This window comes from Alosa sapidissima, chromosome 5, assembly GCF_018492685.1.
Source record: "Alosa sapidissima isolate fAloSap1 chromosome 5, fAloSap1.pri, whole genome shotgun sequence".
NCBI classification, from domain to species: Eukaryota; Metazoa; Chordata; class Actinopteri; order Clupeiformes; family Clupeidae; genus Alosa; species Alosa sapidissima.
In genome coordinates this window covers 36,757,844-36,774,498 of record NC_055961.1, presented here as the reverse complement: position 1 = coordinate 36,774,498, position 16,655 = coordinate 36,757,844, and the positions used below count along the sequence as shown (strand labels likewise).

The window sequence follows — 16,655 nt, the reverse complement described above, 5'->3', positions numbered from 1 at the left end:
CATTAATGTTTGGAATTTTTATATGTGTGGATTACCTAAGTTAATACTAATGTCTGGTGAAAATTTCATGCAAATAGCCTCACTGGAAGTACACTTACTGAAAAAAAAAAGTTGACGTGTTCAATACTTGAATTGATTGATTACTGTGAATGTATGTGTGTGCGTGTGTATCTGTTTATGCACGTGTGTATCTGTTTATGCATATGGAATGGGTTTACATGACCCCTGGAGGCAAACATACGCAAAAATTGGTCATCCTAGGCCCTACAGTTCTCAAGATATTCACAGAAAACTGTTGGTGTACGGTCACTAAATGTACACATAAATTAATTTATTGTATGGCCCCCCATCAACGAAAGTCCACGAAACTTGGTATGCATTTGGAGGGTGTCATAATGATCCTACACTTTCAATTTCGTGCAGTTTTGACCATGTCAGCCAGAGATATTGTTATTAAAACACCTAATTTTTTGCTTTTTAATTTTAAACTAGGTGGCGCTATACATGAAATAAGTGGTAATGGGATGGGTTGACATGGCCCCTTAAGACCAACATACAAAAAAAGGTGGTCCTCCTAGGCCCTCTGGTTCTCGAGATATTCACAGAAAACTGTGTCCGGCCACCTACAGGCCAGTTGGTGTACAGTAACATAAATTAATTCATTATTGTATGGCCCCCATGAACGGAATTCCACGAAATTTGGCGTGCATTCAGAGGGTGTCGTAATGATCCTGTACTTAGTGCAGTTTTGACCATGTTAGGTCACAGATACCTGCGATTACAACACCTCATTTTTACTTTTTTGTTTTTAACTAGGTGGCGCTATATATGAAATGACTGGTTATGGAATGGGTTGACATGGCCCCTTAAGATTAACATACGAAAAAAAGGTGGTCCTCCTAAACCCTACGGTTCTCGAGATATTCACAGAAAACTGTGTCTGCCCTACCCTCCTTTCGGGGGTCCAGTCCAGCGGGGGGGCTACAGATCAAAACCAAAAATGATGGCTTCGCTGCTCGGCGGTCATAATAAGCCCACTTATACAGTCAGTCAACTGAAAATCTGACTAAAGAAATCTCACTAAATCTCTAAATTAGGTGATAATTGGGTGATAACTATGATAATGATTAAATTGGGTGATAATTATGATTATGATGAATAGCTATGAACTTTATTGTAAAATCTTTCTATCTTTGAAATAATACATCTGCTACAGCTGTGGTTCATGAACATTTAATCAGTTATAAACAATACACGATATCCACTACATAGACTACTTTAAATAAAATACAGTTACATAAGTAATTGCATGATTTTTCACAAGGAATGTTAATTATTGAAGACCTCATCATTTTAAACGTCAACTGTCGTCAGTCTACTGGACTGGGGAGATCTCTAAGATATTTATGATGGATTTAATGTACAATTCTGAATAATACATTGCGATGCCTGTTGAGGACAGGCACTGCTTTGGTCCCCTGATATCGTCTGAAGTATCAGAGTAAAAGCCAATTTATTGGGTTTATGGGCTGGGATCCCCGGTCACATGATACCTCAGAATTGAGTGACTGTGATGGGTCACTAATAGAACTCTCAGGGCTCTCTTTTTCTCTGCCTTTCACTCATGATCTTTCTCTCTCTCACACACACTCTCTCTGACACACACACACACACACACACACTACATTACTACATGCACACTACTCACCAGTACCTACACACACACACACACACACACACACACACACACACATACACACACACACACACACACACACACACACACACACATACACACATCACAGGACACATTTTTATTCTGCTAGCTATGCCTCAAGGGCCACAGATCTGGCTTTGGCCTGCTGACGCCCCTGCTCTGTCTGCTTTCATTTGTCCAGTCAGACGCCCACACACAGAGACACACACACAGACACACACATACACACACACACTCACACAGACACACACACACACACATGAGAGAGAGACAGAGAGAGAGTGAGCGTCCATCCACTCATCTCGGCTAGTGTCCAGAGACTTAAGGGCCCCCGTCGCATGAGCAGGGCACTCATGCTGCCTGACATCATTATCCATGTCCAAGGTGCTTCCTGGCAAATGCTGTAGCCACTTGAGCCATCGGCTAGAGTAACGACATCGGTCATCTGGAGTGGCACCATGGCACGACCTCTGTGGCCTAAACACACATGGCGTAAGACGCTCAGTAAGTGAGACTGAGACAGTTCAGCTCGTGGCCAGTGTCTCCGAGCGCTGCTGGGTTCAGCTCCTGCTTGCTCAAGGGCTCTTGTTATGACATATTGCCTGAGCAAGCTGCTCTATGGGCTTGAAGTCTTCACACAGAGAACATGACAAGAGATGCTAGGAGAGCCAGATCCCAATCTCCAGAAAGTGGACGGCGTAGAGGTATAATCCTCACCAAGGGAAACCAGAAAGGTTAAAGGTTAACGCTTTTGTGCCCACTTCAGACGTATTTGTTTCGCAACGTGTGTGTAAAATTATTGCGAGGTATGTACAAACAGGCCGCAATGATGTAAAAGCGCAAACTGCTTATCGCAGGAGCTGAAAATGGCAAATTGCGTTTTTCGTGTCATGCATATGCAGTCATGGGAGGATGCAGGCGAAAGTGGGAGCGCCTAATTATGTATTCCGCGGGATGTACAAAGATTGCTCGTCTATTCTGCGCCTAAATACTTCCGCCTTGTAAAAGCAGGTGTAAATCCAAATTGCAGTTCAATGCGTCAATAAGAGAACCTTTCAAAGACAACAGAATCGCTATTTAGAGCACCAGTTTTTGTACTATCAAAAGCAACCTTAACTCTCGTTGGCCTTTTGAATGTCTTACTTTCACTTTCACGTCATTCACTTAAACTTTCCTACTTGCTAGATTTGACCTTCCATAGGCCAAATAGGCCATCTTCCATAGCCTACGTGCACAAGTAGTTTGAGTAGAACTACTGATCTTCATGATCTCCCTGCTTGTTGACATCTTATCATGATTGCTAAACGTTTCATTCTTTTTAATGCTGTCATCAGTTAACTTCATTCAACTGTGCTTGTACATAGGCTATTCCGTTCAGTTGTGGACCTTCGTAAATTGTGGTAGGGGGCGGAGAAAGGCATAGAAAGGCGCAGATTACACTTAAGTTTGATACATACGACGTACACTTGGGTATGACTGCGTTCGCAATCTGCGGTTTTTCCATGGCGCTGATAACGCTACTTTCGCAAATGTACGTACATCTGTCCCAGAATGTCATATGTTATTGTGATGCCTCCTGACTGGAGATTCCCGAGGGCAGGAGAGTACAGGGTTATGTCAGAAGTACATGGTAAGAACTGGAGTCCAGGGGGGTCGCTGACAGAGCTCATACCATGTACAGGTCCGAGTGCCCACAGGGACCCAGGTTCATATCCGAGCTGCAGTAATTTCCCGATCCCACCCCATCTCTCTCTCTCTACTTCACACTTCACTTGTAAATACAGGCAAAAAGCCCCAAATCTACTTTACAAAAGAGAACTTGAGTCCAGCTACGAACGTCCTCTCTCCACACACCAGCACATACTTCATCATTAGGCTTCTGCATCCAGTAATGTGAACTGGGCATCTGTTAGTGGGCATCCGTGGCCTCCTGGTTAGGGACTTCAGGTAGCCAGTTCGATCGCTGACTGGTAGGAAAAATGTGGGTGGGGGGAGTGATTGAATAGCACTCTCCCACATTCACATCCACGGATTAGGCACCTAACTCCCAACTGCTCCCCAGGCGCCGGATTAAGGGCTGCCCACTGCTCTGGTTGTGTGTGTGTGTGTGCTCCTAGTGTGCCCACTGCTCTGAGGGTGTGTGTGTGTGTGTGTGTGTGTGTGTGCTCCTAGTGTGCCCACTGCTCTGAGGGTGTGTGTGTGGGTGTGTTGTACACTACCTCCGGATGGGTAAAATGCAGAGAACTTGAATTTCCCCTTGGGGATCAATAAAGTATCTAAAATCTAAAAAAAAAAAAAGCTCTGTCCACTACCTATTATCTTACTAAAAGGACAGTAAAAGGACACAATTCTATTAGTTCTTACACTCACTGCAGGTCCTGCTCAATTGATTTAGCCAATGTAATATGGCATACGGTATGTAGAGTCTACTGAATAAATTTAACGCAATCTACAATATAATTACATATTGATTACATAAAACAATAAACAACAGAAACAATTAAAAACAATGCTTGTGTGTGCTTTGCTTGCCCTAAGTCTTATGAACAATATTTTCTGGCTTGAAGCAATGTTTGACCTATTAATAAAGGTTAACTGTAAGCATTACATTATTTTTTCATCTGTACTGCTGTAAGGCAGAATGTCGTACTGTAGCTATGAGTATTTTGCTAGACTGTTACTGGCCACCATCACCACCACCATGGCCTGCTCAGTAGTACTGTCTGTGGGCCAGGATAAAGCAGTTTATATGCTGTGGCTTATCTTGTGGCATTTACGATAAAAATTAATTAATGGCTTTCCATTTCATTTCAGGTACCACAATACAAGCGAATACTCAAGGTGATTTTATCCAGACATCACCAGCCTCACTTAAGCATGTCAAGCACACATAAAATACCACACACACACACACACACACACACACACACACACACACACACACACACACACATACACACACACACACACACACACACACATACACACATACGCACACACACACACACAAACACACACACACACACACACACACAGACACACACACACACACAACTGACTATGTCATAATTACAACCTAACCCAGAACCCGGTGGTATTCCTCCTTGTCAGCCTGTAGAAACACAGTCACAGTGAGGACAGCAGACAACAGCTCTCACAGCATCATCTGTAAAAATATCTTCTATCAGCACCTTAATAATAATAATAATAATAATAATAATAAAGCTTTATTTGTATAGCACCTTTCATACACAGAATGCAGCTCAAAGTGCTTTACATTTGAAGCATGTAACACAATAGTAGTCAGTCAGTCATTATCAATCACTTTTCTTTGCTGTTTATGATATGCTCAGCAACATATCAAAAATATAGAAAATGACGTCATAAGACTGGCAGCCTTAACCCTCTTACCCCCCACAAGCACGCCATATGGCAACTGTGGCAAGGAAAAACTCCCATATTCCAGGAAGAAACCTTGAGCAGAACCTGACTTAATAGGGGGAGCCCATCTGCTTCTGGCTGGCTGCGCCCTCCAATAGTAGCAGATGTAGAATAATCTGAAAATGTAGTCTACAGGATAAGATGAGTTAACTAAAAGCTTTCCTGTACAGGTATGTTTTCAGATCTTTTTTAAAAATATTTACTGAACTCGCCTGCTTGATGTACAGAGGCAGGGTGTTCCATAGTTTGGGGGCATAATGGATAAACGCAGCTTCTCCACTTTGTTTGTGGAGCACTTTGGGTACGATTAAAAGATTAGAATTGGATGATCTAAGTTTCCTTTGTGGTTGATAAGATATTAAAAGCTCAGAGATATATGAAGGTGCTATGCCATTCAGAGCTTTGTAAGTAATTAACATAACCTTAAAATCAATTCTATAGGAAATAGGGAGCCAGTGCAGTTCAGCCAACACAGGGGTGATGTGTTCTCTCTTCTTAGTCTTAGTTAAAAGTCTAGCCGCAGAGTTCTGTATGAGTGCCAATTTCTTTAGATGTTTTTTGGGAAGACCAGTGAAAAGTGCATTGCAGTAGTCTAACCTGCTAGTGATAAAGGCGTGAATTAGTTTTTCTGCATCTTGTTGAGTTAAAAAGGGCCGCACTTTGGCAATGTTTCTCAAGTGGAAATAGGCTGTCTGAGTAACTTTACTGATATGGGGCTTAAAACTTAACTCTGCATCTAAGATGACACCGAGGCTTGTTACTTTTGGTTTGACCTGGTGTGCCAAGTTCCCCAGATTACTAAGAATAATATCTCGCTTTAGTTTTGGTCCAACCAGAAGTACCTCTGTTTTGTCATCATTTAGTTTCAAAAAGTTTTTGCTCATCCACTGATTAATGGAGGTTAGGCATGCAGTGAGGGAGCAAAGGCCATCAGGGTTAGTTGGCTCAACAGAAAGATACAATTGGGTATCATCTGCGTAGCTGTGGAAGTTTACATTATGTTGACTTATGACATTTCCCAATGGAAGCATATATAGAGAAAATAGCAGGGGACCAAGGCAGCTCCCCTGGGCCACACCAAAAGGCAAGTCATGTTTTTCAGATACATGATCTCCTAGACTGATATAAAAATCTCTGCCAGTAATGTAGGTTTGAAACCAGTTTAGAGCATTATCAGAGAGACCCACCCACTTCGCAAGGCGGTGAATTAGGATGCTATGATCAATGGTGTCAAATGCCGCACTCAAATCCAGAAGAATAAGGATTGAGACTTTGTTTGAGTCGGTAGCTAGTCTGAGATCATTGACTATTTTTACTAGAGCCGTTTCTGTGCTGTGATTTGATCTAAAAACTGATTGGAATTTTTCAAGGATACTGTTTTCGTTGAGGAAGGTATTTAACTGATTACAAACAACTTTTTCAAGTACTTTGCTCAAAAACGATAGATTTGATATAGGCCTGTAGTTGCTCAGATTGGTATGGTCAAGATTTGACTTTTTAAGTAAAGGTTTCACAACAGCGGTTTTAAAAGCAGTTGGAAATATACCTGTTTCTAATGAGGTATTTATTACCTTGAGAAAAAAGGGAGCTAAGCCATCATATACTTTTTTGAGGAATGTAGTAGGGATTGGATCTAAAACACATGTTGAGGAGCCGGTTTGAGTTATAATTTTACCAAGCTCAGATTGAGTAATAGTGCTAAAGGACCTTAATTTTGGGGGGCTGTTTTCAAGCTTTAACCCACCCGACCAAAACTCAGCACTGGAGATGATCCTCCCACGTCTGCTACAGCGACTGAACGTCCATGGGTCACTTCAAGATTTGCATAACGCAATTACATAATACTCTAATGGGCAGCACCAGAGGAGACAGGAGGCCGAGCCTGCTACTGTAAAACACGGCCCAGTTGTGTGGCCAAAGGCTCTGCATCATCCAGCCTGGGGCCAGTGCCTGCCACACAGAGAACAACTCAGGGAGGGAGAACCCTGTGCACTGTAGAGGGTGTGAAAAAGGTCCATAGTGCATTTATGGCCATTCACACCAAGAATGATAACTATAACAATAACGACAAAAATAAGTATCATTCTAGATCATAGAAATGACAACGTCCATACATAAACTGTAACCATAACAACATGAAGAACGGTATCCTTAAGGATCACTTTCAGAGCAATTTTGAGAACGATAAAATCCATAAAAGTTTAGACTAAACACATTTGTCAACGCAACAAGAGACTTTCTCTAACGTTGGTCAGCATGGGCTGTAATGTTCTTATAATTATACTTATCTTTATAGTTATTGTTCCTGGCGTGAACGACCCTTTGCAACAAGTCCTTTAAAATACGTCATTTGGCTATGACATTATTGCCTTGAGCAATGTTCTGTTGTCATGGTAATTTTGCTCTTAAAATCCAGAGCAGAGATAAAGTCCCTGAGGGATTTTTTAGAATAGCCTACTCATCCGTCTATTCCACATACAAGAAGAGAACAACAGTAGGTAAACCTGCAACTCTACTGCACCAATGTGAATCCATAAATAAAGGAGTTTATCTTTCAGCCACATCAGCTCAATGGGTAAAATTAGAAAATGCATATGTAGGCCACGTCGACGGAGAATCTAAAACTATTATGGTGATTTATTACAAGGGGTAAAATGGCCAGCACTTAAAGATGTGATATAGGATGGTACTGTAGCTGCATGCAAACTATACTTTAATGCTCGCAATGACTCTGTAATAGGAGCTATAATTTGACTGTAATGAGAGTCGCTGTCATCTTTTTTGAAACAAAATGTACCAAGGTTATTGGACGTTTAAATTACCTGGCCTTGCCACTGGACACTTCATTAGCTAAACAACTGCAACAGCTAGGACCACAACAACAGCAACCACAGCCACCCACAGCATGTAGCTTCTTCACAGCTTCCCTTACATCCCAAATCTCATATATGTACAATGAGCACAACATAGTAATCATACAGTATCAGTATCAGCACAATCATCAGAGGATTTCTTAATTGAAATCTCTCTATTATCAGGAGAAGAGGAAATTTTGAATAATGTGTGTGGTGTGTGTGTGTGTGTGTGCGTGCGTGCGTGCGTGCGTGCGTGCGTGCGTGTGTGTGTGTGTGTGTGGTGGTGGTGGTGGTGGGGGGGGGGGTGTATCAGAGCTGATGGTACAAAGATAAGTTTAAGGATAAAAGCTGTGGATAAAAAATAAATGTGTTTTCATAGATGGGCAAAGGGTTTTTACCTCTATGCCTGAAGGTGCAAAGAGGCCCACATTTGAATTTAATCTACCAATTACTTCCATGAGGAAAAGTAATTATCTGGTTTCGGCGCGGTTCTGTTTCATCCATAAAATCAGCTAAAGGTCACAGCTCTATCACACACACGGCGTCCTTGCGGATAAGAGCCCTTTTGGTCGAAAAACAGCAGGCCACACCACTGCGTTACGTTAGAGGGCTTTGTGATAGCCCTGTGATAGTGCTGTGGTGATGCCACATCCGCGCGGTGCATTGATCTATCCGTCAGCCTATTCTCTGATGGCCTTACAGCCACTGGGGAAAGTGTGGAGCGTCTGTCTTCAACAAGCCTCCGCTGAGCTCATTAAAGCCCTGCTCAGATGCTCGCTCCTAACAACCAAAGCTCTCCTCAGCAGCCCGCCACCTCTTTACAGGGAGCAGGCTCGGCAGCCTTTTCCAGTTCCACTTCGAGCCAGATCTTTTTTGGTCTGCCGAGCAAAGGAAATGTGGCAAGAGTTAAAGGGCCGGCATGATATTCATATGTCCCCTGATGGCACGTTGGGTTGAGTGTTAAGGGCATTTCCCTGCTACGAAATGAACCTGAATTAAGCCTTTTTCCCTCATCCCATTTCCCCGTCTTTTTTCCTGTCTGAAATCCCTGTGGATCACAGGGACATGCCTGCTCTACATTCCCGGAAAAGGGGGTTGATGAGGCTGTTGGGTTTGTAAGGTCATTCAAGTGTTATCCATCAAAGGAACAGTTGGATGAGGAAAAAAACACACAACCTCAGAGAAAGATATAACCACTGTGAAATATACTGTAAACATGCCTCAAGATAAAATATTATATTCCATACACATTGGTTCTTAACTTTGTACAGCTGGAATAAGTCATCAAAACATGACAGCATGTCAATGGAGGCACCATAACATACATGACCTGTAAATAGAGTTAGGTTTGAATATGATCAGATTAAAGCAGGAAGTTGCTTATAGGGTGAAGAGTATCTGAACTACGAAATGTCATACTTGTGAGGGCTGCAAATAGTAAGGAATATCCTTGATTGATCCAGAGTGACTCAATGATGACTAATTGAGTATCAAGACAATGCCTTATATGCAGAGCCGGACAGTAACGGAGTACATTTAGTTGAGTACAGTACTTGAGTACAATTTTGAGGGATCTGTACTTTACTCGAGTATCATTTTTGGGGAGTACTCATGACTTTACTCAAGTACATTTGAGAGGCAAATATTGTACTCTTTACTCCACTACATTTCTATCCATAACCGTGAGTACCCGTTACTTCTTCTAAAAAAAAAAAGGAAAAAAGAAAAATCTCGGAAACCCTCAATTTGTTGTTTCCCTCTCAAACGTGATTGGATTGTGCAGGCGCCACTGATTGGGACAGCCTATCAGCAATCACCTTCAGCTTTTCGCCAAAGTCAACTCCATGGTCAGATTTAGATAAGAGACGAAACCACGGACGAAACAATGGATGAAGACACAGCAGGTCCATACCGGGAATGTGCCAACCTGTGGCCCCACCTCGCCAGACTATTTAAATTTTTTGAACAAGTTAATGATAGTTTTTGCTTCAAGTGTTTCAATTACAAAATAGTATTTTGTATTTGAAATATGTATGTTAAATACATGTATTAGAAATACTGCCCATCCCTGGCAACATGGTAAAAAGATGAAAATGACTTGATTTTACTTTCAATTCCTTTTACATTCTCCATACAAAGGTATTAACATTAACATTTTTCATAACGCCATGTAGGACGTTTCTGTACATAAATGTAAGCACTGTGGCAGTAGTAATGCGATATTTAGAAAATGTAGGCTACTCTTGTACTCTTGATACTCAAGTACTTTTAAAAACAAGTACTTCAGTACTTTTACTTAATTATACATCTGACTGTTGTACTTTTACTTGTACTTGAGTAAAATTTAGCAAAGGGTATCTGTACTTTTACTCAAGTAATGAAGCTGTGTACTCTGTCCGCCTTTGCTTATATGCCTTCCAACAATGACACTGAAAACTTTCCGCAATGAAAACTTTACTGAAAACTACTGAAGTGGACTAGATGAATAAGTCGGCATTCAGCTATACGGTGTTGTGACCTTTAAAGGATATAGTTTGGAGCCGCCAGGGCAATGTTTCACTGTGAATGGGGATGGCCTCTGAGACTATAGAGTTGGCCAGGGCTAAATTAATCACCCCAGTCCCAGTGTCAGACACTTCCGATAGGTCTGCTATCTGAACTCCTCCAATTGATTGCCATTGTAACATACAAAAGAGTGCTCCTCTCAGAGCAGTAAGCCGAGACCTCTTCACAGAGGCTAAAGGCCCTGTATAATATATACAGAGAATGTGAACAGAAACTAGGCCCCTCATTCAGGACATACATTTATTCACTACATAGTGCACTACATACAGTAGTGAATAACCATCATACATTTATTCACTACAAAGTGCACTACATAGTGAATAACCATCATACATTTATTCACTTCACAGTGCACTATAGTGAATGAGTGGGCATCATGAACACAGGGTACTTGACTGGTCAAGTCTAGCAGCTTGCAGAAGTGAAGATGAGTGTGAGGCATTGCCGTCTTATTGAAGAGCACATCTGCACTCCTGTTTTTTAATTATGATCATTTACACTAGCGCAGCAAGCCAGCTTATGGACCCAGCTGAATAGGTTTATTTTAATTGGGCAAAATGGAGCTATGGAGCTAGGGCTTGTGTTTAATTCCATTTAGGCTGCTGATAGCTGTATCAATGCTATTAAAAAGCTGTGACTTGTGTATGTACCACGTGTAGAAATAACAATGTAAAATGAGACACAGCAATTTTCGAGGCAGATACACACTTAGAGTTATATTCTCATGTTGGCGAAGCACTGCTATATACATGAGTTAAAAAAAAGGCTTTTCAGCTGCTGCATGCGATCACTGCACTCAAGAGCGATGTTTTGCCAACATGAGAATGTAGTTCCAAGTATGTCTATATATCTGCTTAGAAAATTGCTGGGTCTCATTTTACATTGTTATTTCTATGCGTGGTAAATGTGGTACACAAGTCACAACATGTACCCGTATTTTCCGGACTATAAGTCGCACCGGAGTATAAGTCGCACCAGTCAAAAAATGTGTCATGAAGAGGAAGGACCAGCCAAACTATGAAAAAAATTGTGACTTATAGTCCGGAAAATACGGTAAGTGGAGTTGTTAGGAAGTTTATTTTGTGACTTCTGGGAGCTAGGCTGGTGTAACCTACTTCCAGTGCAGTGCGACTGGGTTACTGTACTGTACACTCAGAGAAGAGAAGGCTGTGTGTCCTCCTATATAACTCTGGGGTAGATGGCAAATACGCTGATGTCCCTAAAAGGTCAGTGTGTTCCCTTCATTTTATGATGTAAAGTAATCAATCTTCAGTCTGCAGCTTATAACCAAAATGGAGAGCAAAGAGATATTGTTTATTTGATCACTATCATGGTCAACAAATAGACCAAACTCTACTTGTCATTGACTTGAAAATATATAGCCAGGGCTGTACCAATTTATCAGCCAAAAGCCACATTTCCTGACTCAGAAGCTGAGATATATTGCAATCAGATGCTGGCTTTTTAGGTTGTAAGTAAGAAAGACATGACTTATTACTTCCTTGCTCCAGGTTCACATACAGGCCTAGCCTATGGTCCATTTGCTTTGTGCATTCACAGGGCCAAACACCTTTAGTGCAATACTGTATGTGAGAGCATTGGGGAAATTGAACCCTGATAGGGTCCACCTACTGTACATCCAGGCTTGGTTTTATGTATTAAAGTAGCACTCCATTAACTACTTCTACTAAGTATGCACTCTGCACAGTATTATCTCTGTGAATGGAGATAATAGTTAAGTATACTTAATTGACAAGTAAAACGGCAGAGAATACTCCAACATACTCCCCCTAAGACCTCTGAGAGAAGACTGAAACAACAGATGTGGAAAGTCAGGTATTGCTGTGTAAGATCACAGGGAGTATGTCATCACAAATGACAGACTAACGACTATCATAAAAACATGTTCAGCATGTCATTCAGCATGTAAAAGGAAAAGACTCTTCTGAGAAAATGTCTCTAATGAGGGCAAGATCTCCCAAGCCGATCTCAAGGAAAAATACGCTCTGCCACAGCACCAGACAGAGGGTGCTCTGATACAGTCTCTTCTCCAGCCTTGCCCTCCCAGCTCATATATCACACTCTCAGTGTCCAGTGCAAAGAGCTCCTAGGCTCTAATATCATTTGGATCAACGCTGATTACCGACATCCCCCTAACAATAAGAATCTGATTCCAGACCAGCCTAAGCACAGTGAGGAGTCAGGAGTAACAGGAAGCCAGTGCCAGGCCAAGTTGAAGTAGGCAGATAGTACAAACTGTTCATGGTCGGAACTGCTCCTGCAGCTTGTGTTGTGGTAACTGAAGCATGGTTATCATAGAGACAGCGTTTATTCAGGCTCCTCTGTGATTATGATCTTGGAAATTATGCATGGTCTAAAGCCCCGTGCATTGTCTGAAGTAAGAGCAGGCCGTCCGTGCAGAGCAGAGGTCAGTGGAGGGGTGGGCAGCAGCCACATGGCTGTGGGGCACGCATTTGTTTTTTATGCGAGCAGGTCAAATGAGTGTGCCATAATCATGGCTTGCACTGGTGCCTGCTTGGCCAGGCGAGGCACCAGTGCGCTGCCCTCCTCAGAGCCCAGAGCAAGAGCACAGCGCCAGGCTGCGCTGACACCTCTGAAGAGGAGGAGGAGGAGGAGGAGGAGGAGATCATGCCGCACACGCTCTGAAGCTGCGCCTGCTACACCCGCTCATCTCCATGTCTGTCTCTGGCCTTTTGTGTCTGCGTGCGGAAGGCTTTTTTCTATTCTTCCATTGCATCTCTCACTGTCCTGGGACACAGGATCATTGCATCATCTCAGTTACCACGGTTTCCTTCCTGTCAGCCTCATCTAAACTCTCTACAGTAGAGAGCTTCACACATTAAATATTAAATATTAAGTCCCATAGAGCAGAGAAACATAATAACACAAGTAATAACTGCCCTTAAATGGTCTGGAAAATATTCATATGCTCTTCTTCATTCACATTCACATTAACATTCATTAACTAAGCAGAAGTGTTTTTTTATCATGACGAGAGTACAGAATATGCATGCCATTTTAAGACAGTAGTCCTCAATAGTAGACTATTGAGATAAAAGAAAAACACAGAGATTTTTCCATTTATGATGCGCCAGGAGGCTCTATTCACTCAATCTGACAGCTTTTAACTAAGCAACGACCAATAACTCCTATATAATAATGCCTATTAACACAGACAAAATAGCATCTAATCAATTATTCATGTAGTCATACATATGCATCTTATCAGTATAATCAGAGCACCTTCAAATGCCTTTGCTCTTAATGAATGTTCTTGTGCAGGCGGTACTCTAATAAAAGCTGTTTGCATAACGAGGTTGAGGGGGAAACAATATTTAAAATATCATTCATGAAAGACACTCTAGAATCTGTTAATAAACATACACTGAACAGTGGGGGGAATTGATTAGGTGAGCCACTGTCTGTTTCTAAGCAACTACATACAAAATTGATCATGTGACGACCAAGGATCTTAAACTATAACTAATTCTTCTAATGAAATAGTGGCTCTTTCTTTTCTGTTGCTGTGCATTTTCATAAAAAGGTGATATAACTTTCATTAAAATGTAAATTTGAATTAAAACTTTATGATGAAAAAACACTTGCCATTGGCAATATATTTACTTGCAGCGTAAGTGAGAGAATAGCTCTGGTGTAATACAGAAGACTGAATTGATGGAGAAGGTTTGCCTTGAAAGGGGTGTGACACAATTTCATGCTGCAGAACCTCAGACTCTCTTCACATGTTTGACACTGCACCATAATAAAATATTACATATCTGACATACATGTACTGCACAGTTTGACATATTGCTTCAATTTCTATCAACTTTGATACATTTAAAGGTTTTCCCATCTCTTCTTTGAGAGAGCTTTCATGGTTTTAAATAAAGCTGCACAAAACTACAACACAGAAGGATTGTGTGAACAAAGACACCTATTTCTTGTGTTACGTGTAACAAACATCACTGTTACAACAACTGTGTTACAACAGCAGTGTTAGCTTTAGGAAAGGCATAAGGCAATTTAGAGCTCTACAACAAGCCCTTTCAGTATCAGTAACAAATATCCTATGTCAATATCCTAGAGTCCAATGGATTAAGGCATCTTAAGTATCACATTTACTGCTAAAAATAGGCACCTCATAATCAAAACACAAAGTGCAGTTAGACAGCACAGCTGAATTGAATCTAAGAATGCACTGATATAAACACATTATCAGCACAGATTCTATCAATGAAATGCTCTTGGGTTCAGAAGGAAAGATATGGCTCTTTATATAAAAAAAAAACATGAACAATTGGTTTGAAGGGTTTTGTGTGAGGGCGATTCCTAGCAAAACTGTCACATCCATAACGCCAACTAAATACCATGGCCTTGTGTTGGCGTTATGGATGTGACAGTTTTGCCTGGAATTACCCGTATAGGAATAGTTCTGCTAAATTACACCATGTGTCTGTTTATATCTTAATTTCTGTTGTGAACGGGAACCTATCAGATGTTTTCTTAGATAATATTAATGTGCAAGACGCAGCCAAAAACAACCAAATAAGTAGATGAATGTTCTCTTTAAATATCACCTAATCTATGACACTCACACCCAGCACTCCTGCGTGCCCCGGTTATATTTCTCTGTATCTATCCATTTATTTTCACGTAGGTTCTCTCACTCATTCACACACACACACACACATACACGTCATATAAGTAGTTGAAGCTAATTGCCAACCTTGATTATGACTTTACTATTACAGTGTTATAGCCCACGAGCAAACCTCACAGCACAAACTATTTTGTCAATCATGTAAGTCCATATTCATTGTTCTAATGGACAAATAAGCTATTAGATTAATTAGAGCCAATCACTTATGTAATTTAAATGTCACAAAATTGTAAGCTATTAAGAGGAGGAGGTTAAAAAGCACTTAGTACTTTAACAGCCTACCTTCAAGCCATAGGATTGTTGTTTTCCTTTTCCTCCAGTCTTTGTTCTGCTTCCTACATCCAGCCCAATTTAAGACTCACTTCCCGCCGTTCGTACATCGTTTAAATGTTTTAAGCTAGGGTAAAAAAACACATTAAAAAATCTTCATTGCACAGCCTATTGCCTCCTGGACAGGAAAGCGCGCTCGTGACTTCTCCGCTCTGCTTGCGTGCGCATGAAATTTCCTTCTGATAACTCACTCTAACGAGACCCTGAAGACCAAGTTCAAGCAAAATGTGAAGAAGTATTAAGTTGTTTTTGAGAACATCGCAAGAACAAGCAGCTCTCTTGAAACATATGTTGTTGAGCCACTGCTTCTCTGGAACAACCCTCGCCCACCACGACAACAATTTTGCTCACGGTAGTTACCTAATTGTGCATGTGCAGGTGCTAAAAGGAGGCGGAGTTGAATGCAATCGATGGTTTTGAGGGTTTCATAATTAGGATGTTGGCTACCATCAAACGCTCATTTAACTTTTTAAAATCAGATTACGTTATTAAATCTAGTGCTGTGAATGATTGTGTCAGTTGCATCATAACACATCAGAAGATTTTGGCTGCTAAAGTGTGAGAACTGTTGTTTTAGGTAGCGTGTCGTTAGATTTAGAATAAGTGGTTGTCCCATTGCACAGATCTGAGGAGCGCATCATCTAGTTGACTCAGATGATTACCTTGGTGGCTGCTAAGCATTTGTCACAACAAGCACCAGCTGTTCATATGCCTGGCGTCAGCGCCTGCCTTGCATAACTACCCCAAAGGCATAGGGTATCCAAGACGCACGGAGCGATGTAGGCTATTAAGGCTTTGCCATTGCTTCAGTATGGAGTGATTTCCTGACGGTTACCTTCTACTTCCTTCCATGACTGTTTTCATTCACCTTAATTCTTTATATTACAGATATGAACATTCGGCACTGCAATTTGGCATTTGTACTTAGACCCATGTAATGCATGTATAAAAGCAGACCATTTGAGTGCAAAGGTCAAGATTTTTTAAACTCAGATTAGATTTAGATCAGAATTTCTCTAAAACAATTAATCATCTATAGTGTTTCCAACTATAGCTCTGTTTA

General features: G+C 41.2%; 1 protein-coding gene across 3 annotated transcripts in view; it reads right to left on the bottom strand.

The window, feature by feature from the left end:
* drd2b (dopamine receptor D2b) overlaps positions 1–16,039 on the bottom strand; it is a 36,164-nt gene extending 20,125 nt beyond the window's left edge. Inside the window, exons 1-2 of one of the 3 annotated variants that reach the window (XM_042091353.1) lie at positions 15,953–16,020; positions 15,545–15,659 (exon numbers count right to left, since the gene is read on the bottom strand). The gene's annotated coding sequence lies outside the window, so the exon portion shown is untranslated. Of the gene's footprint in view, positions 1–15,544; positions 15,660–15,783; positions 15,907–15,952 lie in introns of those variants that run through there. The other 2 variants (XM_042091352.1, XM_042091354.1) reach the window with 2 other exon arrangements.
* Positions 16,040–16,655: the final 616 nt, after the last annotated feature.